General features: G+C 36.7%; 1 long non-coding RNA gene across 4 annotated transcripts in view; it reads left to right on the top strand.

Annotated features, from left to right (window-relative positions):
• The window catches only part of LOC131828128 (uncharacterized), a 198,491-nt gene that overhangs the window by 52,369 nt on the left and 118,392 nt on the right, over nt 1-27,730 (top strand). For 2 of the 4 annotated variants that reach the window (XR_009352248.1, XR_009352245.1), the window contains 4 exons: nt 186-253; nt 2,412-3,121; nt 8,293-8,441; nt 18,705-18,902. This is a non-coding gene — a long non-coding RNA (uncharacterized LOC131828128). The remainder of the gene's footprint in view (nt 1-185; nt 254-2,411; nt 3,122-8,292; nt 8,442-18,704; nt 18,903-27,730) is intronic. The other 2 variants (XR_009352252.1, XR_009352254.1) reach the window with 1 other exon arrangement.

Here is a 27,730-nt window from a genome sequence, read left to right as displayed (position 1 = left end):
TACTAGACTATTCCCTTATTTTGTATCTGGATAGGTCTGGGGTTAGGGAGATTTCTTCTCCCTTAGCTTTCAGTCCATGATCTCTGCATGATGGTGGCAAGGGGCTACTCAACCAATTGGAGTGCATAAAATTTGTGTTTGAGAATATAACTGATATATTCTCCTTGCTTTCTCTTCAAAATTAGGTGCAAGTTAAAGCTTCAACATTCAAAGGAAGAAGCCTCCTTCCTTCCCTTTCTTGGAACAGCTGCAAGTAATAACAAAACAAAACAAAACATTCAGTCTTACATAGTTCAGTGGTAAAAACAAAACAGAGTAGTCATGTAATATGGTTCAATGTATCTAGTGCCTTTCACATGACATATCCTCTTGCTTGATAAGGACTCTTTGGCAGGATGATAGGGAGTGGTGTCCTTGTGTGATGGATTATTTGAAGTGTTTGTCTATGAGCCCTTGATATATTTACTGACAAAACTCTCTTATTCCTAAAACTTAATGGCATGTGGTCCTGGTCATACAGGAGTCTCAAAGACTCTCACTGACATTTAAGGGTTGTGAGTAGTAATAATAATAATATTGACATCTACCATGAGAGGGGAATTATGTTAGATGCTTCAGGGACATTGTTTATAATCCTCATCTCCCATTATGTCGATCTCTCTCTCCATTTTACAAAGGGATACATTGAGTCTCAGGCATAAAGGGCTTCCTCTGGTCACATAGATGGTTAGATCAGAATACGATTAAACCAGGTTTGTTGCTTTAGGCTGTCTACTCTATACTTCTTCAAGTATTTTAGGAAATAACTTGCCCCACTTTGGGGAAATCTAAGTCACCTAGAAATTATCGGCAATGTCAGAACCCCTAGCAATCTATCAACAAAGCCAGAAATAGGACAAGCTCACTTGACACATATTATAGCATTACTTAAGATCCCTTGCTATTTCTTTTTTTTTTTTTTTAAGATTTTATTTATTTATTTGACAGAGAGAGATCACAAGCAGGCAGAGAGGCAGGCAGAGAAAGAGAGGGGAGGAAGCAGGCTCCCTGATGAGCAGAGAGCCCGATGTGGGACTCGATCCCAGGACCCTGAGACCATGACCTGAGCCGAAGGCAGCGGCTTAACCCACTGAGCCACCCAGGCGCCCTCCCTTGCTATTTCTTAGAAGGAAATTCTCTCTCTTTTACTTACTATGTTAACAACAAAGAAAGGGATTGAAGAAAAAAATGAGGGGGATAAGGAATAGAATAATGAAAAATTGGGCTGACAAACATAAAGAAATTAGCTCTTCCTCCCTTTTTTTTTCCTCTCATAAACTCGGTCTCCCAAAATGAATGACGAACTAGTAAGTTAGACTGTAAAAAATGTCAAAGACTAACAGTGTCTGACATTCTATAAACAACAGTGGTTATTTAGTAAATATTTGTGAGCAAGTGAGGTCCTTGGTAATTTTCTTTGCTTTAATTCTTTCTGGAGTCTGTTTCCTCCAAGTATTTTTTTTTTTTTTTTTTCAATCCTGGTTCAGCCATCTCCATCTTAAGAAGACTGTTAGATGCTGAATAAATCCAAGGGCCATCCTGGATATAGAAAGAAATCCTCATATATTCTGGGAGATAAATTAGCATGATAAACTACAACGTAAAAATGGAGTGTGATGACCCTTTGTTTTCCTTTGGCAAAGGGTATACTATGTTGTTTATTCTTGTGCCCATCAAAAAATGAATTTACTTTTGAACCTCAGGACGGGAGTCCACAGAAGTGGGAAAAAACACATGAAGTGCAGTTCTTTGAAGAGAGGCAACATGAAGGCAAAGCAACATCACAGAAGGCCAATCTTATCACTTACATTTGTTCACAGAGATGAGATTCTAGGCTCCTTACCTTCACTGTGGCTATTGCTATCACTATCCCAAGAATCCTTTAGATTAGTGGTTCTGAGTTCCCCCAGGAGTTTCTGAATCTGAGCCCTTAGAGAGAAGGAGAGGTAGAGGCAGACCTTTTTCATTTTAAATGATCCACAGATGGTTCTGGTGTATAACCCAGATGAGACAGCAACTTAGACCCATCAGGTAGCACTCCAGAATTCCAGGGTTGGTTTGTTTGTTATTTATTCTGAGGGAAAATGCATGACTATGCTGTGTTTAGATCAGGTACCCAGTTCACAAACATGAAAGTGCAGCAAAGAGATTCTCAAAAAAAAGTATGAAAGTATACTTTCCTTCAACATACTATGTATGATTTATAAACTGGATGTGATAAAGTAGAAATAGAATCTTTAAAAAATCAGATCTAATTAAGATAAAAAAAATACTAATATAGTGAGATCCCTGATCAGAATTCACTGATCAGATCCCTGATCAGAATTCACTATGCAATGTCACTGGTTTGACCCTGATGATATTCTATACAGGAGGCTAGAGATGTTGGCATCCGAGTTATGAAGAAACGTGAAGGTTTTGGAGAAGATGAAAATTCGAGAGAGAAGAAGGGAGAGAGAAGAGAAGGGGGAGCTCCAGTATGAACTAATGCAAAGTGAATATACCTCTATTGAAAAGTAGAGGAAAGAAGGTCTGAGGGAAATATAAATGAACCATAAATGTGGGATGCTCTGAAACTGCTGAGGGCATATGACTGGAGAAGGACAATTACGACCTAATGCTGAGAAGCGACCTTAAGCTCAACGTAGGAAAGAACTCAACAATTCCGAGAGACCTGTGGTGGGAAGTGAAAATAGAAGAAACCAGTGAAGATACTGACCACCAGCATCAGGGCTAGGAGGGTTGCCTGTGACAAAAAATGGCATAAGCATTGAGAGAGCTTAGACAAGATTCTGTCAAGCCAAAGACCATAGGACAATATACTTGTCACTTCACTCTTGAAGATATAATTTATATCCTAATAATCTCTTTTATTGTAGTAAAAGTAATTGGACACTTGAAAGGACTGTGTGGGCTAGATCCCCTAGACATGCTGGGTGTGGTGAATGGCCAGAGTTGAAGGAAAGAGCAAAGTTCAGAGACACGTCTTTGGAGAAGAAAGCTACCCCCCTTTAAAAAAATCATCTGGTGGCTGCTGGAGTGTATCTGGGAACCTGACCAAGAAAACCATGGATCAGAGCAGGTAATGTTGCAGACTAGAACAACAAATTAAAGAGCTTAGAGGACAGAAATAAGAAAATATGTTAGTGACATTTTGAGGAAGAAGCTTGAGAGAACTTGATGGAGATAATTCATAATAGGTGGTGATCCTGAGCTGCTCAGATCTGAAGTGATATAGAAACCCCAGGGTGACCAAATGAGTAAAAATCCCTTACGACTCCTTCTGGAATCTCAGAGTGAAGTATCAGCTTGGATCTAGGGAAGGAAGGAGGCGAGACCTGATGGAAATGTACAAAGAGGAGCCTTTTGGGAACATAAAATAAAAGTAGTGCAAGAGAGCCCTTTGTGGAACTTTCTGAATACTCAAAAGTGTTGCCAAATCGGGACTATTCTACAACTCAAATTTTAACACAAAGTAGAAGGGTTATGTGCGCAGTTAGCTATCTGCCTGTGTTGGACTATGGTAGATGAGGGGATAATACTTAGGAATATCAGAAAGTCAAAGGCTATAACCCAAAGGATGTAGTTCTTGGAAGAGAAAACTTCTCCTTACTGACTAAGAGATGATCATGTTAATTAACTTAAGTTTAGCGCAAAGAGAGAACCATAATGAAGTCTTTTCTGTGGAGTTATGGTCTTGGCAATAGGAGTATTTTAAATGAATTGGTTAAAGAGCACAAGAAATTGCATAATCATTGAAGAAAGGCAATCTATTTAATTTCATATAGGGATATAACATAATTTTTTAAAAAAATTAGTATGAAATATGCAGAAGTAATATTTGAATTACTGGTGTTTTCCAGTGGAAGGAAGAATTTATATTGAAAATGTCAGCTTCACAAAGTGAAGAAAAATTGTTTAGAACTATTCATTGTTACAAGGAGGCACACTCTGAAAAGAGATTATATATGCTGAGCAAGAAGAATTTATGGTGATTCGAATCAAGAGGACCCTGTTTCTTGTTCATAAAATGTGCTCAATATGTATTTGTTGAAGGGATAAAATAAAAATATGCTAAGTTACTAAACAAATTGGTGAATAAATGAAATACATGGTTGTATATTCCATTTGGGAAGTCTTTCTCTAAGATGATTAGTTGCATTCCACGGGCTCCCATATTATCATGTATATCCTCTATCTCATCCTATGATAAACTATGCTCTTCTACTAAACCATAAGGTATGTAAGGGTAGGAACTAATTCTTATTCTTCATGATAACTCCAGCACTGACCTCAGAAGCTTGAACATAGTAGACATTCAAGAACTGGTTGTATAAATTAATGACATTACTTGAAAGATTACTAGTTTCACACAAATGTTAACTTAGCATTTTACATGATGATGTAAAAGAAGTACTTTTAAAGAAATACTTGGATAATATCTAGGAAGTCCATTATAGAGCTATAAGACAGGAGCAGAGGCACAATTTGAAGTGTTATTACCATAATTTGAACATATGTTTAGACTGGAAAATAGAATGTTATGATGCAGAGTGAACAAGTCCTCTCCTGGAAATGGAATTAAAAGAATTGACAGTGGAGATATGCTTTTTAACAAAAACACAGTAGGAGAGTGTCTTCCCCACCTCCCAACCCCCACATTGTCCAGACTTTCAGATTAAACATGGATTATTTCTTCAAAAAATTTTCCCAGAGGAAAGCCAGCATCTATCTCCCCCTACTGGTGTCATGTTTAGAATGATGTCTGAGTTTTTTTCTTTTCTTTTCTTTTCTTTTCTTTTCTTTTCTTTTCTTTTAACTGAGAAATGTTTTAATTAAGATGAATATTTTCATTTGTTATTTGGAAAAAAATTCTTATACTTAATATAAAGTTTAAGCATCCTACAGTGAAGATTTGTGTTGCAATGAGCTTTACCAAGAACTAGAGTAGAAATTTAACACAGATGAAGAATGTTTAAACATTGTTGCTAGTTCATCTGAAGTTACCAGATTTATATGATAGCGGATTATAAGTGGCTGACACAATCACATTTAAAAAGCTTTTTATTATGGGAAAATTCAAGCATGCACAAAAGAGAGAAAATATATAATGAACTTTCCTGTACCCATTATCTATTTCCAACAAAATCATAGCCAAACTTGTTTCATCATTTACTTCTCTGAGTTCCCACATCCAGATCATTCTGAGGTACAGTCCAAGCAATCACTTCATCTGTAAATATTTTGGTATGTACCTAAAAGGTAAAGATACTTAAAATATCCCTATAATACCATTTTTATCTATTAGTGACAGTTAAATCAGCAAATATCAAGTCAGTGTGCACATTTCTACAATTGTTTTAAAACTGTGATAATTCCTTTCATAGTTTGTTTAAAGTAGGCTTTTAATTAAGTCTATAGATTATAATTATTTGATATGTTCCTTAAGTCTCATGGAATTTATGAGATTCAAGTTTCTTCCTCCATCACTTTTTTTTTTTTTTTTGGTAATATTTTTGTCAACAAAACTGTGTCATTTGTTCTGAATAGTGTTTCACAATCTGGAATTTGCTGACTGGGTCCCCATGCTGTTGTGTAACACATTCCTCTGTCCCCCGTATTTCCTGTAAATTGGTGGTTAGATCCAGAGGCTTAATTTTATTCAGGTTTGGTTTATTTTGTTGGCGAGGTGCTGTTGTGTACTTCTATCACACAGTGTCTGGCAGTGATCAAAGTTCATTATCTGGAGTAGAGTTTTCTAGAGCGGCACTTTCCAATAGAAATTTCTGTGGTGATGGACATATTCTGTATTAGTACAATGTTCTATATCGAATCTATATCTGCATATGGTAGTCACTAGACCCATGTGGCTCTTTAATTGTGGCTAGGGTGATTGAGAAACTACAGTTTTAATTTTTAAAATTTTAAATTCATTCAAATTTAAATGTAAATAGCCACATGTGACTAGTAGCTACCCTATTGGGTAGTGTAGCTGTAGACTCATTAATTCATTAAAGACTGCCAAATGATAATGCCATTATTCTATTATTTTCCAATATTTATTTGTTGAAATATTTTTGTTAAGAGAAATTTCCTCTTATGTTGCTATCACGAGGTTCAGATTCTACAGAAAAAGTTGAAAAATCGCTTAATTCTTCTCTTTTATTTCTCAGTTGTGAAAATAATGAGTTGTAATGAATAAACAGTAATTGGAACTGCTCTCTATAACCTTGAGCTGTGTATTAGGAAAGTTATACCTATGGTAGAGCTGTCAATTGGGGCCTTGCTTATAGACAGGAGTACTGAAGAGAGTGTTCTCAAAAGTTCTGAATCTTAAACTTCTTCAAACCCCCTCCCTCAACTTCTCCAATTTGCAGTTCGAAGCTCTCTCTGTGAGGCCTCAGAGCTCATGCTTAACTGCCATCTGTGGGGACCAGTTTCACAGGCATGGCCTGTGAGGCAGGGCCTGGACCGGGCAAGGAAACCTGCCTCTGGACCAAAGTAAAACCAGGTCATCAGCCATTTCTACGGAGTCAGGAAAAGACTCGCCTTTTAAGAAAGTTTAGAAATTCAACTTCACATGTACTTGAAACTGTTTTCACCTTTCCAAGCAGGCTATTCCTACGGTACTAAGCAGGAGGTGGAAACGGAGGTGTCCCAGGCTGCACTAACACTCAAAGATTTGGCTATGAAAAGGAATGGCCAGACTAAACACAGCCCAGTGATTCCAAGAGGGCAAGGAAACTGAGAGTGAGCTGCTGATTTGTCAGTCTTTTATTAATAAAAGGGTGTTGGTTTTTGTTTTTATTTTTGTTTTTAAAGATTTTATTTATTTGACAGAGAGAGACACAGTGAGAGAGGGAACAGCGGAGAGTAGGAGAGGGAGAAACAGGTTCCCCCTGAGCAGGGAGCCCAATGCAGCACCCTGGGATCATGGCCTGAACCTAAGGCAGCCACTTAATGACTGAGCCACCCAGGCGCCCTAGTGGTTTTCTTGCTTTGGGTTTTTATATTAGGCTGCTTTTGAACTTTGTCTGTTTAAAATAAAATGTAATATCTATTGGATATTAAAGCTGCTCGCTAGCTAGTAATTTCAGTAACTTATTATGTATGCTTTACACATTTTCCTAGTGTTTTATTTTTAGTTTTTCTAAGAGTCTTGAAGGGTTGGGTTTAAGGTGAGGTGAGTGAGGCACTTACCTCAGGAACAAAATTTAAGGGGGTTTCAAAAACTTCGGTAATGAAGATAAATGCTATCTTAATGCAATATTTAAAAAAAAATCAAGATTAATGCAAAAAACCCCTACATGATAAACACTGTATGAAAATTTTTAAAAAAGATCTGATCCCACCCTTGAACTATTCTGCCTCACTTGCCTCACCCTAACCCTGGCCCTCCAATAAAACTTTATTTAAAAATCAGGCAGCTAGCCTGTGGGACATAGTTTGTTCATTTCTAAAAATATTAAATTAAACTATTACTTATATCAATTATTGCATTTTTTGGCACCCCATTATGTTTTGCATCTTATTCTTGGCCCTGTTTTGGAGCTCTACTTAAATTTGATTAAATCCCACCACATCACATCAATAGGTAAGGCTTATGTGAAAGCCCATGGTTGAACATATAAGAAATAATATGGTTGAAGGGCACCTGGATGGCTCAATCATTAAGTGTCTGCCTTCTGGTCAGGTCATGGTCCCAGGATCCTGGGATCGAGCCCTGCATATGGGCTCCTGGCTCCATGGGAAGCCTGCATCTCCCTATCCCACTACCCCTGCTTATGTTCCCTCTTTCATTGTGTCTCTCTCTATCAAATAAATGAATTAAAGCTTAAAAAAAAAGAAATAATGGGGTTGAGATTTATAATGGTTTTGTGTCCTCTATGTCTCCTGTTACCTTTGTGAAAATAAGATCTTGACTCATATTATTTTTTGCGATGTGGTGCTATGTGTAAAGTAGGCTCCTTGACATTTGTACTTGCTATTGTCCTGCGATCTGAATTTCATTAGTTATCTGTGTGGCCTTAAGCAAGATACTTTTTATTATCTTGATCCATCTCCATGTCACCCAATTTTGGGTCAATAAAAAAAAAAATCAAAATGAAAAGAAAAGAAAACGAAACTCTGAAGCCAAAAGCCAGTGGTGTGCAAAATACATGGCAATGTGGGCAAAATAGTTGATTAAGCATTTGAATATTTATTTATTTATTTATTTGTTTGTTTATTTATTTATTTATTGGTTTTATACAGATTCAAGAAAAAGTAATCTGCCCAGTAGGAGTTTGTAGAAGCCATCAGTAAAAACGAATGCTATCTGCTAAGGATATCTATACTTTGGATTTGGTCATTAGTTGACCAGGTGGTTAATGTTTCCTCATCTTCTCAAAAGGTAGGAGAAGGTAAGAACTTTCAGTCTGGTAACAACTACATAAAATAGCAAAAGGTACTGCCAGAAGCGGCAGGAGGCAGGGAGGGCGGGACTGGAGGAGAGGAAAGCATAGGCATCTTATATGGTTTTTGGCTAAAACTGGGAGAGATTTGTGGGTTTCACATCAGTCAACTTTCATTATTCTTGTTCTCATCTTCTTTGATTCACATGGTTTCAGTTTCTTTCCAAATGTCTTTCGTTCAAAACTTTATGGTCTTCAAACAGAGCAGTTGAAAAATGTTGACAAAAGGTTTTGGAAGCAACTCCTGAATTTTGCACAACTTTACTAGCACTTATTTCTCATGTGAAAGATGGTGCCACTCTACCATAAATGTGGGTTAGGAATGTTTATGTCATTATTATATAGCCACTGAAACAGAGAAATAAGACCATGATGTTATGTAGGTTTGTAGAAAATGATCTTATTGGAGAGCGAAAAGTGGAGGTTTTCTATGTATTCCTTAAAGGACAGAGGCATATTTTATTGTGTGGAAAATAGTTCTTCCTTGAAGTGGAGGAGAGGTAACTATATTGTGTACCACTCAATTGCATTTGATATTATATTTAAAAAACACTAATTTTAAAAAACTTAGAATATCTTTTGAAGCCACAGTGAGATGAAATAGGGTGAAACAGGAAAATTATTGAGAGATGGCATTGACTTTTAAAAATAAGTAACAAGTGTGTTTTCTTGTGGAATCATAATTATGTGGAGAGCATAAAGGTAATCCTTTGGCTTACTTGTCTGTTAACCCTATGATAGATAATAAGTTCATAGTTCAATTAATTGCATGCATTGTATATACTAACACACTGAAGGAAAATGAGCTATCATCATCAACCAGAGATCTTTATGGGGTGACTAAGGTGCTGGCTTTATAATGCCAGTCAGCAGACTTTCTATTTCTAGGAACTTAGAACTAAAATGGAAAACAAAAACAAAAACAAAAACAGGCATCTGACAGAGAGTACGTAGATGAAAAATAATTATGCAAGGTATGTACAGAATATAATAGAAACTAGATCATTATTCATGCGGAGTTCATTAATCAATGTCTCCTGAAGGGAAAAAAGGAAAGAAAATGTATTTATCACTAGATGCTGTAATAAATATTTTAACTATATTTCCTCAATTATAGTCAAATGAAGGACATTAAGCAGAGGCATCCAATAGAAATATGTACAGATGAAGGAGGAGATTGGCTTTCATTCAGGAAGAAATGGCACAAGAAATAGGGAATAGGTCAGTTGGACAGGAGTGGGGGATTTTCAGAAGGTGATTTTGGAACATTGGCTAAGCTGGGACTGTATTGTGGAGGACACTTTAGGGCAAGCTAAGGCATGCTCACTTTTTAATGTAGGTAAAGAAACCTGAAACGATTTTGAGCAGACAGTGACCAATCTGAGAACTGTGAATGGCAGAGCAGACTGAGTGTGGGAAACGCTGGGACCACTGTACAACACTGTGAGCGGCCCAGCAGGTTCAGTTTTGAAGGTGGGACTCTTTTAAGGCTCTCTATAGGTAGAATTTCCTAGAACAGTCCTGGTGAGTAGTGATTTCATTGCTTTAATGATCAATAATTTAGGATCACAAATATTTTCTCTGGTTTGCTGTCCGTCTAAAAGCATCTGGCTGTGTGAAATAACTGTGGAATAAAGAAGACATTAAGCATTTAGAATATGCTAACATTTAGTGACAGTTTGTGGTGATGTTTGAGGAAAAGCAAACAAGAGTATTCTTCTCTTCTTCCTATTTAAAACAATTTCTTGAAAGGAATAGGATTTCCTTGCAGTGAGGAGGGGTGGCCACTTGTGACAGTTTTGAAAGAGCCAAGGTATTTCTTTGCTCCCTCCACTTCTAGTCCACTTTAGAGTCAGACCATCCTCCATTCCACTCCAAGCCCTCCTGAAGATTTCTAATAAAACTGTCTTTCCCCTTTCCTCATTCTTCCTAAACCTCTTAAAACATTTCGAACCAATTTTTCACCTCCTCTCTTCTCTCCAGCCACATTTCTCTGTTTATATCTCTGGATCATATTCCTCATTTTACTTCCTGACAGGAGTCTCAGGCATCAGCCCTCAGTGATTCTTCTGTCATTAACACTCTCAAGGGACAAACAGTTCTAGAATCTTTAAGATCCCCAAATTTGCAGTAACTTCTAAAATACATCATTTTCTTCACAAAATATAATTTTTGGGCTGATGGAGGGATTTGTTAAGTCGCTCCTATTTCTACCTGAAGTACAGATGTTAGTTTCAGCATCACCCATTCAGGGAGGTATTCTCTGGTAGAGGATGTCAGATTCCATGGTGCTATGTTCCTGAGGTACCTCATACTCCTCTAGAAGACTTCTTGTTTGAATCTGGTTCTTTGTTGCCCACTGAGGACAAGAAGTTTATCACAGGTATTCATAGATATACCTCTAAGACTTAGCCCAGGCTTGCATTAGGAGCTCAAAGAGAATTTTTTGTTCGTTGACTGATTGAATGATTGCATTCAACAGTATGTATTTTACCTAATACATCATCTACGGGATCATTTTCATACCCTTACTTTTGTGTTAGTTCCTCATTCACACATCCAGTTGACTTTCTCTTTCGAGGCCACTTTTTTTTTTTTTTAAAAATAAGAAATTAAAAACATATAACTCTATGAGCATTTCTTTGCGCAGAGGAGAAACCTAGAACAAAAACTGCTGAAGTCTGCCTGTGAGGTTTGAGGCCAGGCTCACAGATGGATTACTCTTCCAATTTTAGCAAAATTTCAAATCACTATGTGTCTTTGGCCTTCAAGTTTATTCACAAATGGTCAAAACCACAAATTTTAAGTCTATTCTTTTTCATATTAAATATAACCTACTCACATTTCTTTTCTTGGGTAAGTCAACAGCTGCAACTCTCATTTGTGTATCTCTAACTCAGTCCTTGTGAATCCACTCCCGTATGTGATTAGAGCAGTATGTCTATTTGACTTAGGAACTTCAGCACCTAGGGATTGTAGTTTAAAGCTGACATGGTGCAGGGAGGTGTGAGAACTGGGTTCTACACTTGGCACTGCCATTAGCCCCCTAGTGAATGCGAATGGTCACTTAAGTTCTCTAGGCTTTGCTAAGAAACCCTAAAGACTCCTAAAACATAGTTTCTCTAACTTACTGAATGAGCTCTGCTTAGTATTTTCACTTGCTTTGTGGTTCTATCTCTACCAGTCCAGCATGGTAACAAAACAAAGCATGGACGAAACTTTGGCCCTGGCAGAACCAAGCAAAACTGAGATAATTCTCAAGATTTAAGGAAGCTGGTGGTGCTGTTGGAAGCCTTCATGATGTGCTTCTCTGGAACTCAGGCTTCTTCAGAGATTGGCCTAGGTCAAGCAATATTAATTGAACATAAGTGAAGGAAGAATGAAACCCACCTGCGGTCCCTTTTTAAGCCCACAAAAGCAACAGTAACAGGGTTTCTTTGAAGAAGGATAAGCTTAGTCTCCAATGTGCTCAGAGGCCGGGTGAAGTTTAGGGGCAGCAAAAGGCTTAAGTGGTCACTTGAGGGATTTTCTTTTAAAATATAGCTTGGGCTTACTTAAGCATCCCTTATGGGAATAGTATACCCAAGAAAGTTTGGAACACAAAGGCAATGGTAGCACCACACCTGGCGGCAGAATTATCTATTTTCTTGGTGAAGTACACAGAACAGAGAGATCTATGTTCTGGTCAACTTTCTTCCTTTCACGCTTGGAGGGAAAACCAACATTTCATATTCATGGTCTCTGATAGAACATTTTGCTAGGGTGGTCAAAAGGGATTTATATTATTTGTTGCAAAATATCACAGCGTTATTTTTATAAGAATAAAGGCAGAGTGGGGACGAGAATCTTACATGCTCCTGGTTTTCACACTTTTGGTGAAGTAAAATTTAATTGAGTTTTCAAAGGCAGGAAAATATTCTGTTGCTGGGAAATATAGCATAAAGGATTTCTGCAAGCTTCCTCTGGGTTTTTCTTGCAAGTTTTAAATGAGAATTTTCTGCCAATTTTCTAGCAGAAGCAGAAGAGACATAGCAGTTTCGCTGGTGGTTTTGATTATGGATTGTCTATATGGCATCAATAAAAATAACTAGACCTAGGTCTGATGGGCACTGAACTTGCTTAAAATGCTAATAAAAATTATAAAAGAAAGGAATACATCTTAAATTTTAAATATTTTTTCTTATAATACATATGGAAAGGCTATTTCTCAGTATTTTAGTGTTAAAAGTACAATAACTGGAGAAGAATACGTTCTCTTCAAAGTGCCAATAAAAATGCAAAATGTCATTTTCCAGTGCAATTCGGCCTGAAATCAACCTGTTTTATGGTAATTATGGGCTCTGGCAGCAGAACATAGCAGAGCTTTAGAAAGATTGAATGAGCGATCGAGTCCAACCTCCTTAAATGTGAAACATATGAAATGATTTGTGTAAAGTAAAAACCAGAGAGCATTGTCACCCTCCCCACCCCAACTTATGCATAAAGCTTCCTTAATGCTGTGTGGTAGTCAGACCAGCACATGAGGGTCTGGGTGAGAAGAACATTTTCAGAATAATAAGAATAATAAAGGAGCATAGGAAAAAATCTCTCATATGGTGGAAGGGAAGTTTCTTATAAAAGTAGAAACTGTGAGAAAGAGATAATGATGCTCAAAGTGGGTGCAAAGTGCCTTCCATTGGCAAGATTCTAATATATCACTATGAAAAGAAAACCATATATATTTCTCATAGTCACTGTGGTATCAGGCATAAGGACCTAATAATGCATCATCATACGCCATATGGCAGCTTATCATGGGGTGTCTACTCAAGCCAAGAGAAACATGGCAACTCTTCTCACTTTCCTCCCTTTTTCCAGTGTAACCTGAGCTCCTTGTGATATAGGTGTCTTGGCATAGGCATTGCCTGAGATTAGTTTTTGTCTGTATAATGGGAGAAAAAGAAAAATATTTAAAATCATATGGTGTTCAGGTGCCCCATATTGTAGACCCATAAAGTAGTGGCCAAATTTTCTTAGGGCTTTTTTTTTTTTTTTAAGTCAAAATCAACATTTTTTAATCAAAATATTTATGTTTAGTGAATCCATTTTTTTAAATGAATGTTGTTACACAAGACCATCAGCTCCCTATATTCTCCTCTGATTCCCCACTCCCCTTCTCAGAGGCCATTGTTTTCAACAAAGTGAGCTAATCCTCTGTACTCATATCAGTATCTTCAAATGGCAGGTTCCTATTTCTGCTTCTCAATACTTCAGGTTTTGGCATTGATGATTACTTCCCTCTGGGAGGAAGGAGACTTTAGCTATCACAAACCCCTATCACATGCACACATACCTTGTGATCCTACATTTTTAGGATATAAAATTTTTGCTGAGATAAGTATTGAGAATTTATGTTTTTATGATTAGGTAAATACTATTTCCAACTGAGCCATGCAGGTGTTTTTTTTTTTTTTTAATGATTATTTTTTCTTTCTTACACAACTTGTCATTTTCCTTGGAGTTAATAATTGTCTTGGTTTTCTGATTGTGTATTTTTTTTAATTTAAAAATTTTAAATTTTAATTTTGTTAGTTAACATGTAGTGCAATATTGGCTTCTGGAGTAGAAATCAGTGATTTATCACCTACTTACAATACCCAGTACTCATCACAGCTGCCCTCCCTAATGCCCATCACCCATCTAGCCCATCCCCTACCCACCTCTGCTCCAACATCCCTCAGTTTGTTGTCTGTCATTAAGAGCTACTTATGACTTGTTTCCGTCTTTCCTTTCTTCTTTTCCTCCTTCCTATATGTTCATGTTTTCTTTCTTAAATTCCACAGTGAGATCATACAGTATTGTCTTTCTCTTATTGACTTATTTCACTTAGCATAATACACTCTAGCTCCATCCACGGCATTGCAAATGGCAAGATTTCATTCTTTTCGATGTTTGAATAATATATATCTCTATATGTTATCTCTAGGTCTATTTCTTTCATATATATATATATATATATATATATATATATATATACACATGTATATATATGACATCTTCTTTACCCAATCAGATTGATTGTATATTTGACCGGTGTTCTGTATTTTTTTTTTTTTTTAAGATTTTATTTATTTGAGAGAGAAAGATAGAGAGAGCACCATCAGCGGGGAGAGGGAGAAGCAGGCTCTCATTGAGCTCAGCGCAGGGCTTAATCCCAGGCCCTTGGGATCATAACCTGAGCCAAAGGCAAATGCTTAACCAACTGAGCCACCAAGGGGCCCTGGTGTTCTGTATTCTTACCAGCTACGAACTAGGTCATTTTTCTAATTCTCTTTTCAGTACATTTGTAACATATAAAATATTCTGTGGAATTTGTTTCTTGGAGAATCTCCCTGGACCTGTGACACTGCACTTTTCTTTTGATCACTCACCATTATCATGTGAGTTCCTTTGATTCTTTTGGATGTTATCCCTCTTGTTTCCTGGAACCATATCTTCTTCTTTCTTGGTTTGCTTTCTTGTTTTGATTGACACATTTTTCAGTACTTGGTTGAAAAAAAGTGCATTGAATGTACATATTTTTAGACCTTGTATGTTTGAACAAGATACTTGTTTGTATTGAGGTATAGTTGACACACATTACATTAATCTCAGATGTATACCATAATGATTCTGTATTTGTATATGTTGAGGAGTCAATAAGTCTAGTTAACATCTGTCACTATATGTAGTTAGAGGAATTTTTTTCTTCTGATGAAAACTTTCAAGATTTACTTTCTTAGCAACTTTCAAATATGCAACATAGTATTATTAACTGTAATTGCCATGATGTACATGATATCCCTGTGACTTATTTATTTTATTATTGGAAGTTTGTGCTTTTTGACTCTCCCCTCACTCGTTTCACCTACTCTGAAACCCCTGCTTCTGGTAACCACCAATCTGTTCTCTGTCTCTGTGAGCCATTTAGATTCCACATAAAAGTGAGATTTTAAGATATATGTCTTTCTCTGTCTGACTTACTTGACTTAGTATAATGCCTTCAAGGTCCATCCATTTTGTTGCTAATGGCAAGATTTCATTCCTTTTTTATGGCTGAATAATAGTGCATTGTGTATACCATATTTTCTTTATCCATTCATCCATCAATGGACACTTAAGTTGTCCATTATGTCCATTATTATGGTAAATAATGCTGTAATGAATTATCTTTTCAAGTTAGTGTTTTTATTTTCTTTGTATAAATATCCACAAATGGAATTGCTGGGTCATATGGTAGTTCTATTTCTAATTTTTTGAAGAATCTCCATATTGTCTATCATCGTGGCTGAATGAATATACATTCATACCAATGCTGCATAAAGGTTCCTTTTTCTCCGCAGCCTTGCCAACTTGTTGCCACTTGTTATTTTTTATCGTCCTGATAATAGCCACTCTAGTAAGTGTGAGGAGATAGCTCACTGGGGTTTTAATCTGCGTGTCCTTGATGATCAGTGATATGGAGCATCTATTATGCACTCTTGTCCATCTGTAAGTCTTAAAATATTTTTATCTTATCCTTATAGTTTCCTGAGAGTTTGACATAGAACTCTCAAGTGAAAAATAATTTTCTTTCAGAAATTTAGGCCATTGTTCCATTTTCTGTTTTGCTTCTAATATTTATAATAGAGAATTCTGATGTTATTATAATTTTTAATTCTTTGTTTTTGACACTTTCCTTTCTCCTCACTGCCCTGAACCTTTATCCTTAATATGCTAAAATTTTATGATAATATGCATTAACGTATACCTGTTTGTATGTTTGCTGAGCATGCAGAAGAACATTTAAATCTGAAAAATCATATCCTTTATTTTTGATAAATTTTCTTGTCCTTCATTTGTAAAACTACTGTTAGTTGGATGATGTTTCTCTTGGATTGCTTCTTTGATTTTCTTTATTTTTTTTCTTATTCTCTCAGAGTCTTCCTATCTCTTATCTTTATTTTTAAATTTATTTTTCTGGGGCTTTTCTTAACTTTATACATCTATTGATTTTCATTACTACTAAAAGATTTTTAAAAAATTTTCAGCATTCTTTTAGGTTCTATTGATGTATCGATTTAAACTGTTTTTGTTTTAGAGATACAATATCTTTTCTTATGCTTCTGAGGATATGAATGTTTTTGCTGTTTTCTTTTTTTGCCTCAATGGTTACCGTTTTTCCAAGCTTCTCCCTTTCCCTACCCCAACTGTATCTGTCTGGATCTTTCATGATTTTCCTCAAAAGTCTGATCATCTTACGTGTTGAGTAGCTTAGTCAGTTAAGCATCCAACTTCTGTTTTTGGCTCAGGTCATGATCTCAGGATTGTGAGATTGAGTCCTGTGTTGGGCTCTGCCCTCTATACCCAGGGTATATATATTCCTCTCTCTCTCTCTTTAGAAAAAAATATCTGATGATCTTTGGTTGTTTGTTCATATTAAAAGTGGGATACTAAAAACTGATTGGAAACAATTTTATTTTCTCTAACATGATATTCTAGGGACCAGAAAACACTCTTCCCCTGAAAACAATTTAAAATGCTGGATGAAAAATTTTGATATGCAATCATTTGTTAACACCACAAGAGGGTATTCAGCATAGGTACTGAGCAAAAGGAGGAACTCAGGTAAGCACAGCAGTGAAGCTGGCTTTCACCTTGAGGATATTTACTGAACCTGAGCTCAGAGGATGGAGGTCAAAGCCCAGGCCTACCCAAGTTGCCTATGAGGAGGGATATCCATAAAGTGGAGATTCTAAGGACTATACCATCTGAATAAGGATGACTACAACCTTTCTTTTTTCTATGCTTCTAAGTGAGAACTTCAAGAAAATATGTCTTAAACATTGATGCTGGTAAAGGGGGAAAAAAATCTCTAAGAATGTTTAACAGTAGTCAACCCTAATGTAGATATGCAACGTGAATATAGACTAGCTAGATGAAATAATATTTTCTGAGAAAATAACTGTCAATCTAGAATTCTTTATCCAGTGAAAACTATCATTCAAAAGTGGAGATAAAATAAAAACTTCAAAAAAATTTTTATTTAATTTTTTTCAGTGATCCAAAATCCATTGTTTATACACCATACCCAGTGTTCCATGTAATACATGCCCTCCTTAATACCCAATTTTAAAAGAAAACTGGTAAGGATCTCTTTACAAGCAGTATACAGTTAAATAAAAACATAAACATTAATAAAACTAGCTACACAGTAGGCTATAAAACAAGTTCCAAAAATTTTAAAGCTGGTTGTTACACAGATCACATTCTCCAGCATCCAAGCAATTGTTAGAAACTGGTAGCGAAAACATAACTAGAAAAACTCTTGTATTTTTAAAATAAAGGAAAAAAATACTTCTAAATATTTCGTGAGTTAAAAATCATGATGGATTTTAGAAATTTTTAAGAACTAAACTTTGTAAAAAATACAACATATAAAATACTGTAATGTTCAGCTCTACTACTACATAGTAAGATATTTATAGTCTTAAATGCTTTCACTATAAAAGAAGGGATAAAAAATAATGAATAAATTCCATCTCAAGAAATTAGAGAAGGAACAACAGAATAGCCCCCAAGAAAACAGGAGAAAGGAAATAATACCACAGAAATATACATGGAAGAGTAAATAAAATTCAATAGGGAATGTTAATAAAGTAAATGTACTCTTCTTCTCAGAGACTAAATTGACAAATATCCAGTTAGTAATCAAGGTAAAAAGGAGAAAACACACAAATATTCAATTATAAGTATTGAAAGGGCAATGGGTTTCTGATACTAACAACAAATAATAAAAAGCTGTTCTCAAGAACTTTATGCCAAAAATGTTGAAAACTTAGATAAAGTGGCCAAATGCACTGAAAAGCTGACTCAAGAAGAAATAGAAAACTGGAATAATATTATAACCATTAAATATGCCAAACCTATACCTAAAAAAAAACCTTCCTACAAAGAAGATTTCTTCCTACAAAGAAATCACAAGGACCAGACTTTTTAAATTGAAGAGTTCTTGCAAACAGTTAGAGCATTAGTAATTCCAATATTGTGCAAATTATTCCAAGGCATATAAAAATCAGTTACTTATTTTATGAGTCTAGCATAACCCTGACAACGAAAACTTAACAAAGAGAGAATAAAGAATAAAAATGAATGGTCAGACTCATTCATAAATATACATACTAGATTTTTTTTTTTAATTTGTTTATTTGACAGAGAGCTAGAGAGAGAGCACAAGTAAGCAGAGCGGCAGGGAGAGGGGGAGAGAGAGAAGCAGGCTCTCCGCCGAGCAGGGAGCCCGATGTGGGGCTCGATCCCAGGAACCTGGAATCATGACCCAAGCCGAAGGCAGCCGCTTAACCGACTGAGCCACCCGGGTGCCCCGACATACTAGATTCTTAAGCAAAATATCAGGTAAGCCAAATCCAACAATGTATTAGGAAAAAAACTTCATGACCAAGTTGGGAATAGTCTATGAGTGTAAATTTTGTTTTTTATTAGAAAATTAATTAATGTGGGAGTGCTTGGGTGGCTCAGTCAGTAAAGTATCTGACTCTTGACTTCAGCTCAGTTCATGATCTTGGGGTCATGAGATTGAGCCCTTTGTTGGGTTCTGCACTGAGTGGGTAGTGTGCTTAAGATTCAATCCCTCTTCTTCCTCTCCCTCTGTCTCTTCCTCTTGGTCTTTCACTCTCTCTCTCAAATAAATAAATAAAATCTTAAAAAAAAAAAAGAAACCCCATCAATGAGTATAGAATTCTGGGTTGGTGGTCTTTTCTTTTGTAATTTTGAATATGTTCCATTGTTTCTGTTGACAATTTAGTTTTCATTCTAATTGCTATTTCAAGATACTTTTCCCCACCTTTGTTTGCTAGGTCTTTCTAGGCCTAGGATAATGTTGTCTTTCTCCTAAAATTATTTGTAGTTTCTTCCTCTAGTTTCTTTTCTGTGACCACTAGCATTCTTGTATCACCTTAATTCAGTTTTGGAAATTGAAATTTTGTATAGTTAACTTTTGTTCCTATGATGCCCTGTTTATTTTTGACCACCTTACTTCTTCTTCTTTTTTTTTAAGATTTTTTATTTCTTGATTTAACAGAGAGAGATCACAAGTAGGCAGAGAGGCAGGCAAAGAGAGAGGGGAAACAGACTCCCTGCTGATCAGAGATCCCGATATGGGGCTTGATCCCAGGACCCTGAGATCATGACCTGAGCCGAAGGCAGAGGCTTAACCCACTGAGCCACCCAGGTGCCCCTGACCACCTTACTTCTTAAGATACACTCCTTCAGCAATCCAGTAATCAAGAAGGAGAATCACTAGAATCCATACACCTTTGATCCCCAAGAGCTTGACTGTCTTCTTAGCCCTTCTATACTGTCAGAAATAGTCCTAACTCAATATTCTGATCACATATTTTGAGTGTATCTTAGCCAAGCTTTGTTGCTTTTTGTTGTACACCTCACACATTAGTCTTTTTTTCCCCAAGTTTTTATTTAAATTCTAGTCAGTTAACATCACACATTAGTCTTTAAAACATTTCTTTCCCAATTATGACACTTAGACATATTATTGTGTGAATTTTTTAGCTGCATATTATATCATTTAATGTCTCATTAACTATTCCCTGATAGTCAAATACTTGTAGTTTTAGGTTCTTCATTTTTTTACTAAAACGAATAACATAACATTAAACCTTAAAGTTAAAAAGATCATATATCTCTTCACTCTTTTTCTTGATAAAGTCTTAGAAGTATAATTACCGAATATTATAGCCATCATGACACACAGTGTCAGTTTGCTTTGCAGGAAGGTTTTACTCATTTGCAGGCCCGGCCAGCAGAGCGTGGAGGTGTCAGTCCCACTATACACATACCAACATTTAAACAGTTTTGGCCAATCTAAATGGCTAATATAAGAGACCCCCAAAGCCTCTTCTTCTCCATAATTTGTTTTTCTTTGATTATTAAGGAAATTGAATACTTTTTCATAAGATTATTAACAATTTGAGTTTTCTCTTATGTGAAACTCCTTTTTATTTCCTTTGCTTTTGTTTTGTTTCTATTATGATGTTTGTGTTTTTCTAATGGGGAATATAGTTACCACATTTTTTTTTTAAGATTTTATTTATTTATTTGACAGAGATCACACACAAGTAGGTGGAGAGGCAGGCAGAGAGAGAGAGGAGGAAGCAGGCTCCCCACTGAGCAGAGAGCCCGATGTGGGGCTCGATCCCAGGATCCTGGGATCAAGACCTGAGCTGAAGGCAGAGGCTTTAACCCACTGAGCCACCCAGGCACCCCTACCACATGCTTTTTAAACAGCATACTCTTCCTCCCCTACTGGATAGACATATTTGATTAAGGTAGTATACCAGCTATAGGGAAAACAAGTGACTATTTTTACTTCCACTACAGTTGTTCCTAGGACAGTTTTTTTGTTATTTTCTAATTATGCTATACTACCTAGGGCACAGTAAGGAGTTTAGATTTCACGTTTGAGGAGATCTACGGAAATTATTGGTTATACTATTAGTTATACCCAGCTTTTCCATCATTAAAAACCTTCCATTTTTATCCATGTTACATGAATATTCTTTAAGCTACGTGGTACAAATCTGCATGGTCTGACCCCAGCCTACCCTGTCCAATCCCATCTGAAGTCACCCTCTTCTTTGCTTACATGACTCAATAGTATAGGCCTTCATTTGGTCCTTAAAATAAACTTCTTTTTAGGCTCATGGCCTTTGCACATGCATTTTCTGCCACCTGAGGTGTCCTCTTAACTTACTCTTTGCCGAGCGAACTCCTCATACCAAGTCTCAGATTAAACATCACTTCCTCTCCTACTTCCTTTTTCTCCCTCTTGGCCCTTCTTTTTTTTCTTTCTCCTTCCCTCCCTTCTTTCCTTCCTTTCTCCCTCCCTCTCTCTGTCCCTCTCTCCCTCCTTTCTTTCTTCCTTCCTTCCTTTCTTTCTTTCTCTTTCTTTCTTCTTCCCTGCCCTGCCCTGCCCTACCCTGCCCTGCCTTGCCTCCCTCTCCTCTCCTCTCCTCTCCTCTTTTTTTTTTTTTTAAAGGTTTTATTTATTTATTTGAAAAAGAGAGAGAGAGAGAGCATGAGCAGTGGGGAGGGGCCGACTGAGGAATAGGGAGAAGCAGGTTCCACTGAGCAGGGAACCCTACCTGGGACTTGATTCCAGGACCCTGGGATCATGACCTGAGCTGAAGTTAGACTCTTAACTGACTGAGCCACCCAGGAGCCCCTCTCCTGGCTCTTTCTTAATGATCATATATTTATCTGAGATTCTGTTTGTTTAATGTATACCTCTTTCCCCTGCACTGGGTCTAGGCTCCATCAGGTAATGGTGGCTTTTGTTTTTGTTCTGTACATAATTTTTGTTACTTTGAATGTATTAGACATCCAATAAATGGATAATTGCATTACTGACTAGCTGACCAAGTTAAAAGATGGAACCTTTAATATACAACTAGTAAATTGTGAGTCTAGAAGCCAATCAGAGCTCTTATTATATCTCAACCATTGTTCTTTCCACTAAGAAATTAGTTCTTATTTATGCACAAACTAAAATATTAGGAAATGTCTTAAACTTTTCTTTTTAATTTGTACTTTTATTAGTAACATGTATTAGAGGTGTACATTTTGCTGCATATATTTTCTCTTGAGGATTAGATTCAAGTTTCTCTCTTTGACATTAATAAATTCCTTTCTTGCATAAACCAGAATTCATTCATTTTTTTTTTTTTTGCCTTTTCTGTGGTTTCTGGAATGGATCATATCATATTTGCCATTTCTTGTTTGACTAAATAACTGGCTTCTCATGAATTCATTGAGATTGATAGGCCAGTGTATAGGCTCTTCTGAAATAGACATGGAAATAGAATTGCCTTTAAAGAAAACATTTTGCTAAGGGCCATCACTAACAAATGTTTGCTCTTTCTCCCTCTCTATTAGTGAAGAAATTACCTAACTGGAGATTTGCACATCACTCATAGATGAAACCTCTTGAACTGACTAGAAATTATGTCATTGGATTTTTTCTAATGTTTCTTGGATCCAGTCTAGGAGAAATGCTTTTTTCTGTGCTATTGTGATTTGGCTATTGGCAGAAATAGAGCAGCTTACCTGCTGATTTAGTTCAAATCCAAAAATTGTTTCCAGTCAGTTTTCCTTTTTTGGCAATTCAGTTTTTCTAAGAAGCAGGAACTCACGTCCATTGGGTTAGTCTGTAAAATGCTCAAACCAATTATTCAAGTTTTGGTTTTCTATTTGGTCATAAGGGGTATATAGGCCCATTTTATGAATATATACATACGCAGCAAGGTCCCCCAATTTTTCATATATAATCATTCAAAACATTTCCCAGTGAGGAGTTAGTTTTATTGGGTGAATCAGCTCCTAGGATCTCTGAACTTTGGGAAAAATAAGGAGAAACACTAATGAAAACAGGCAAAGTAGATCTTTTAATAAATAAGAGAGGGGGAAGAGAAGGTTTGGGTGTTTATATTTGATGGTTATTGATGGTAAGAAATTAGGGAAATAATGACAAAGTATGTATAGAGTATTAATTAAAGCAGTAAGGGGACAGATAATTTCTCTTTGGACAGTTTTTGTATAAAAGAATACAATTGTCCTTCTGATATTTCTTTAAGAGCCTGAATAAATAAATAAAACATTTTAAAATTTTGGTTGCAGAGGTGTTTTCACCAAGATGATATTGTATAGAGACATTATATAGCACCCTAGGTTATTGGGATAAAGCATGGAAAAGATGATTGCTAAAATCCTTCCTTTTTCTTAAGTCCTATGGAGGTGTAAAGATCTTTAGATATATACCTTAGAGCTTGGAACTTACTCAAGTATGAGAACCTGTTATATTAACATTAAAATATTAATATATGTGTATTTTATAAATGTATGTAATGTATAAATGACCCCCTATTTTTATGTCTGAGATAAATACATCATTTGCTCATAGACATAGGCTCCTCTTACATCTTCCACTATTCAGTAATGGCTTCATATTTTCAGAAACCTAAACGGGACCTTAGTTAGGTTTATGCCAAAATTTGTCTCTGCTGCTTGGCTTTGGTTACATTTCTGATCACTATTTTATTGGTATAATCTGGGCCAAACTAATGGAGTGAGTGATTAAATAGAGAGATATATGCTCAGAATATGCCTCTCCCTATAAGAGGCTGAAGTAAGAAATTAAGACCAAGTGGTGGTCAGAGGTGGGTGTGAATTAGGTAAATGGTGGTGGGTGGTAGTGGTGTTAAGGTTGCAGAGACTACAGAAAGCAATGGGGTTCCCATTTGGCTTGTCTGTCATAGAGGGTAAAAAACTGTCAGAATGTCTTATGACTTCCCATGACCCAGGGTCTATCTTTCAGCATACCTTTGACATGTGGTCTCCAGGGAGTCTTCTCTGCCTCTGGAATTTTGCCCAGTAGGATTCTGGATACCAACCAGATTTTGCCAATTAGATGTACTTTTGTGATATTTGGAAGAGAGAAAGTGAGGCAGAAGTCACTTTCTTACCTCTAATGGCAATCAAGGTCATGGAAACATGAATGCCAGGAAGAATTTTAAGTGATTGAAATCAGTTTCCTGCGATACTGGTTTCTGAGATTGTAGTAGCTGGGCAGCCTCCTGAGACTCTCCTTGACCTGTGTAACTTAAAGTTTGAGGCTGCTGGGACACCTGGATGGCTCAGTGGGTTAAAGCCTCTGCCTTCAGCTTGGGTTGTGATCCCAGGGTCCTGGGATCGAGCCCCATGTCAGGCGCTCTGCTCAGCAGAGCCCGCTTCCCATTCCCTCTCTGTCTGCTTCACTGCCTACTTGTGATTTCTGTCTGTCAAATAAATAAAATCTTTAAAAAAAAGAAATGAAGTTGCAGTAGTTGAAGAGCTGCATTCAGTGTGCTAGTGTTTGATCACCCATTTCATGAGTTATTGAGAGACAGTTGCTGAAGCTTTCTAATTTCTAGAGTATAGCCACTGTGATATGTTTTTGAATTCAGTATTTCCAGAGGCAGACTCCTAACTCCTGATGTCCTAGACATTCCAATGGTTTCAGAAGCAGCTTTTTCCCTGAATTAAATATTTTATTGTCACAATAGCTAGAACATATTTTGTTTCTTGGGTGAACCTCCATGGATACAATATTTAATAGTAGAAGTGGGGTTATGGCATTAGGCCTTTAAAGACAGAAAATTGTTATTTGTTATTTGACTTGGTTGGATTTGAATGCAGTTACTATCTGGTTACTATTGGAAAACGAAATAGTAGTAGTTCATGGCACGTAGTGGCCCCCAAAAAAGCTACCTAAAATATTGTGATAGCCTCATACTGGGTATTATATTAAATGTGTGTTTTGTCCAACCAAGTATCTATTATTATATTAGACCATTGGGATATTAATGAAAAATCCAAGATGAGGTAGGATAGTTGTCTCTGGCTGTGTGGGAAAATGTTGAAGAAAACGGTGGCAGGCTGTAGGTTCTAAATTCTTGGCTAAGAAACTGGGTCCAGGGATCTTCCTTGACTGCTCTAAATAAATATGTTATCTTGTAGTTGAAAGGCCAATATAGCTGAGAAAAGGAACTTGAGCCTGTGTGTTCCAATAGGAGAAGACTTCACATTCTTGCCAAATCTCTTATAAGAACACAAGATATTAATTAGTAAAAGTGAAGCCAGATACTTAAAATATGGCCTTTGGAGTAGATTTGGATGAATCTTAGTGCCTTGAATCATAAAATCATTGTGTGCTGCCTTAACTAGCAGAGGCATTCCTCCTTACCTCTCTGGTAAGGCTAGTGGTACCTCATTTGAGGCAGTTTATAAGGGTTGTCTGGTCCCCACAGTCTCTACCTCTATCACCCTTTGGTCACTTTATACTGCAAATCCCAATATGCCTTAGGGATACAACTACAGATATGGCCAGGAATGAGATATTGATGTAACAAAATCATTCCAAAATTTAGGTAACATGTCAGAGGAAATCTGGGGAAAAGGCATGTGACAGAATATAATGATGCTAGAGCAGGAAGGGAAGCACAAAATTTTCAGGCTTGTTGCACTGATCTGGGTTCACTTACTAGATACTCTGAGTGCACTACAAGCTTGAGAATATAGGACTGGTCCTCACTGTCTTCGTTAGTTGGCTTGAGACCTGAGTGTCCTTCTAAACCAAATGAAATCAAGATGTCAGAAAATCCTTTGTAAAAATTGATGAAGGGATCCAAAGATTTAGGAGTGGATTTATCATATATATCCACTCACTCACTTCTTCACTGTGTATCCTAAAGGGCTCAGAACATACTCTCTCTACCAGGCATTGAGAAATAGGGTGATGTGGGCCCATCACTGAAGCAGTGACAACAACTTTATAGGAAGTAAGGTATGAGATAGTGCTATTGAAATTTATCACCTGATTTCAAGGAGGAAGGCATGAAGGAATCAGAGGCCATCAGGCAGTATAGTTACCAAATTTGGCAGCAAGGTTGGAAGAGTTCATGGAATGGTTTGATACACAGGGACCTTTGGCAGCTGTTGTTTGATCCTGGACCCTAGAGTATTAGAATAGATGAATAGCCTACTGAAGTCCAATTTGGTTCATATAACTGCATGTATCTTAGCTCTGGTGGACAGGAACTGGTTCACCATACTCCACCACAATTCAAATTCAAACTCTTGGCTCCTTATTTACTTCCATACCTGAAGAAATTTGCCCTAAGCCTCTTTGTCCAGAGTCTCCTTTAGTGAAATAGATATCTTGAGGAATATTTCTTGATTCTTTGCATGTGCAGGGTTGTCTGTTGTCTTTATACTTGATTGAGAGTTTGAGTGAAAAATCATATGCTCACTTTCCTTGAAAGATTTTCTGTTTGTAGCTACTCTGTCTTCTAGATCTGGTATAGTTACATTTCCACTATCTTCTACTATACATGGGCTTCTCTGTTGTTTAACCCTATTTTGCTTTTTGCAAAATATGCGAGATTGACTTTCTCTTTTTTGTAAGTCACTTGGTATTTTTGCCTGAATTCCCAATGCTTACTTTTGTCTGTACAGGTTTTATTTATTTATTTGAGAGAGAAAGAATGAGAGAGAGAGAGAGAGAGAGAGAGAGAGTGCGCTCAAGATGGGGGAGGGTCAGAAGGCGAAGCAGACTCCCTGCTGAGCAGAGAGCCCAACACAAACTCCATCCTGGGATTCCAGGATCAAGACTTGAGCTGAAGGCAGTCACTTAACCAACTGAGACACCAAGGAGACCTTCTCTTTAAATGTTATTAGTTGCTATTCTTGTTGATAATTATGGGTCAGTTTTTCTTGGGACACATTGTACTCCTTAGCATATAGATTCAAATTCTCTTTCATTTCAGAAATATTTCTTGAATTATATTTAAGAGTAAGTGTGGTTCTATTATTTTAATTTTCTTCCTTGGGATCTGAAATTTTTTTTTCATTACTTGCCCTATGTATTATTATTTTCTAATCCTGTTGATCTCTTCATTTATGTGATAATTTCATTTTTTCCTCCATTCCTTCCTTGAGCTGTAAGTTCATGTTGCATTTTCTCCAGTAGCCTTATTGTTCCTTGGGTTCTTGCATTTTGTATCTACGGATTTGCTCTCTAGCATAATAGAAACTATTACTTCCTTGAGGTTTTCAAATTAATGGTAAAAATGTCTAGTCATGCTATTTATCCCCTCAGTGAAAACAAATTTTCCTGGAAACCAGTCTGCATTTGTAATTTGTATTTCCTGCTCAGGCTTTTGCGTAAAACTTTTAGACTCTCAAGTGAAAATGTTTACATTTAAAGACCAAATGCTGACTTTTGGCTAAAGATGGCAGAGGATATGTGTTTGCATCCCGTTTATTCCTTGAAATAATACAAAATAACAATGGTGTAAAAGAAATAAGAAGGGCCATCTTCAAGGAAACTGGGCACACGCAAGCCATGCCAGCCAAATAAATAAACTTTTTTTACTGATTAGCTTTTAATTTTCTTATGGAGATAAGCAGCTATTTTGGGGGGGACCCTTGGGTATGTGTCTGTTTGTTTCTTTCCAGTCAGTTTTTCTTCTTCCTCCATTGCTCTCTGTAATTACAGCTTAGTTGTATGGCTTCCCAGTGGTCCCCTTCTTCCCTACTTTTTGGAACCCAGCACAGGGAAATTCCTGAGACCAGGCAGAACACATGCTTCCAATTCTTACAAAAATGGGATT

Source organism: Mustela lutreola, chromosome 1, assembly GCF_030435805.1.
Source record: "Mustela lutreola isolate mMusLut2 chromosome 1, mMusLut2.pri, whole genome shotgun sequence".
In the NCBI taxonomy this organism is placed as follows: Eukaryota; Metazoa; Chordata; class Mammalia; order Carnivora; family Mustelidae; genus Mustela; species Mustela lutreola.
This window is presented reverse-complemented; position numbering and strand designations above follow the sequence as displayed.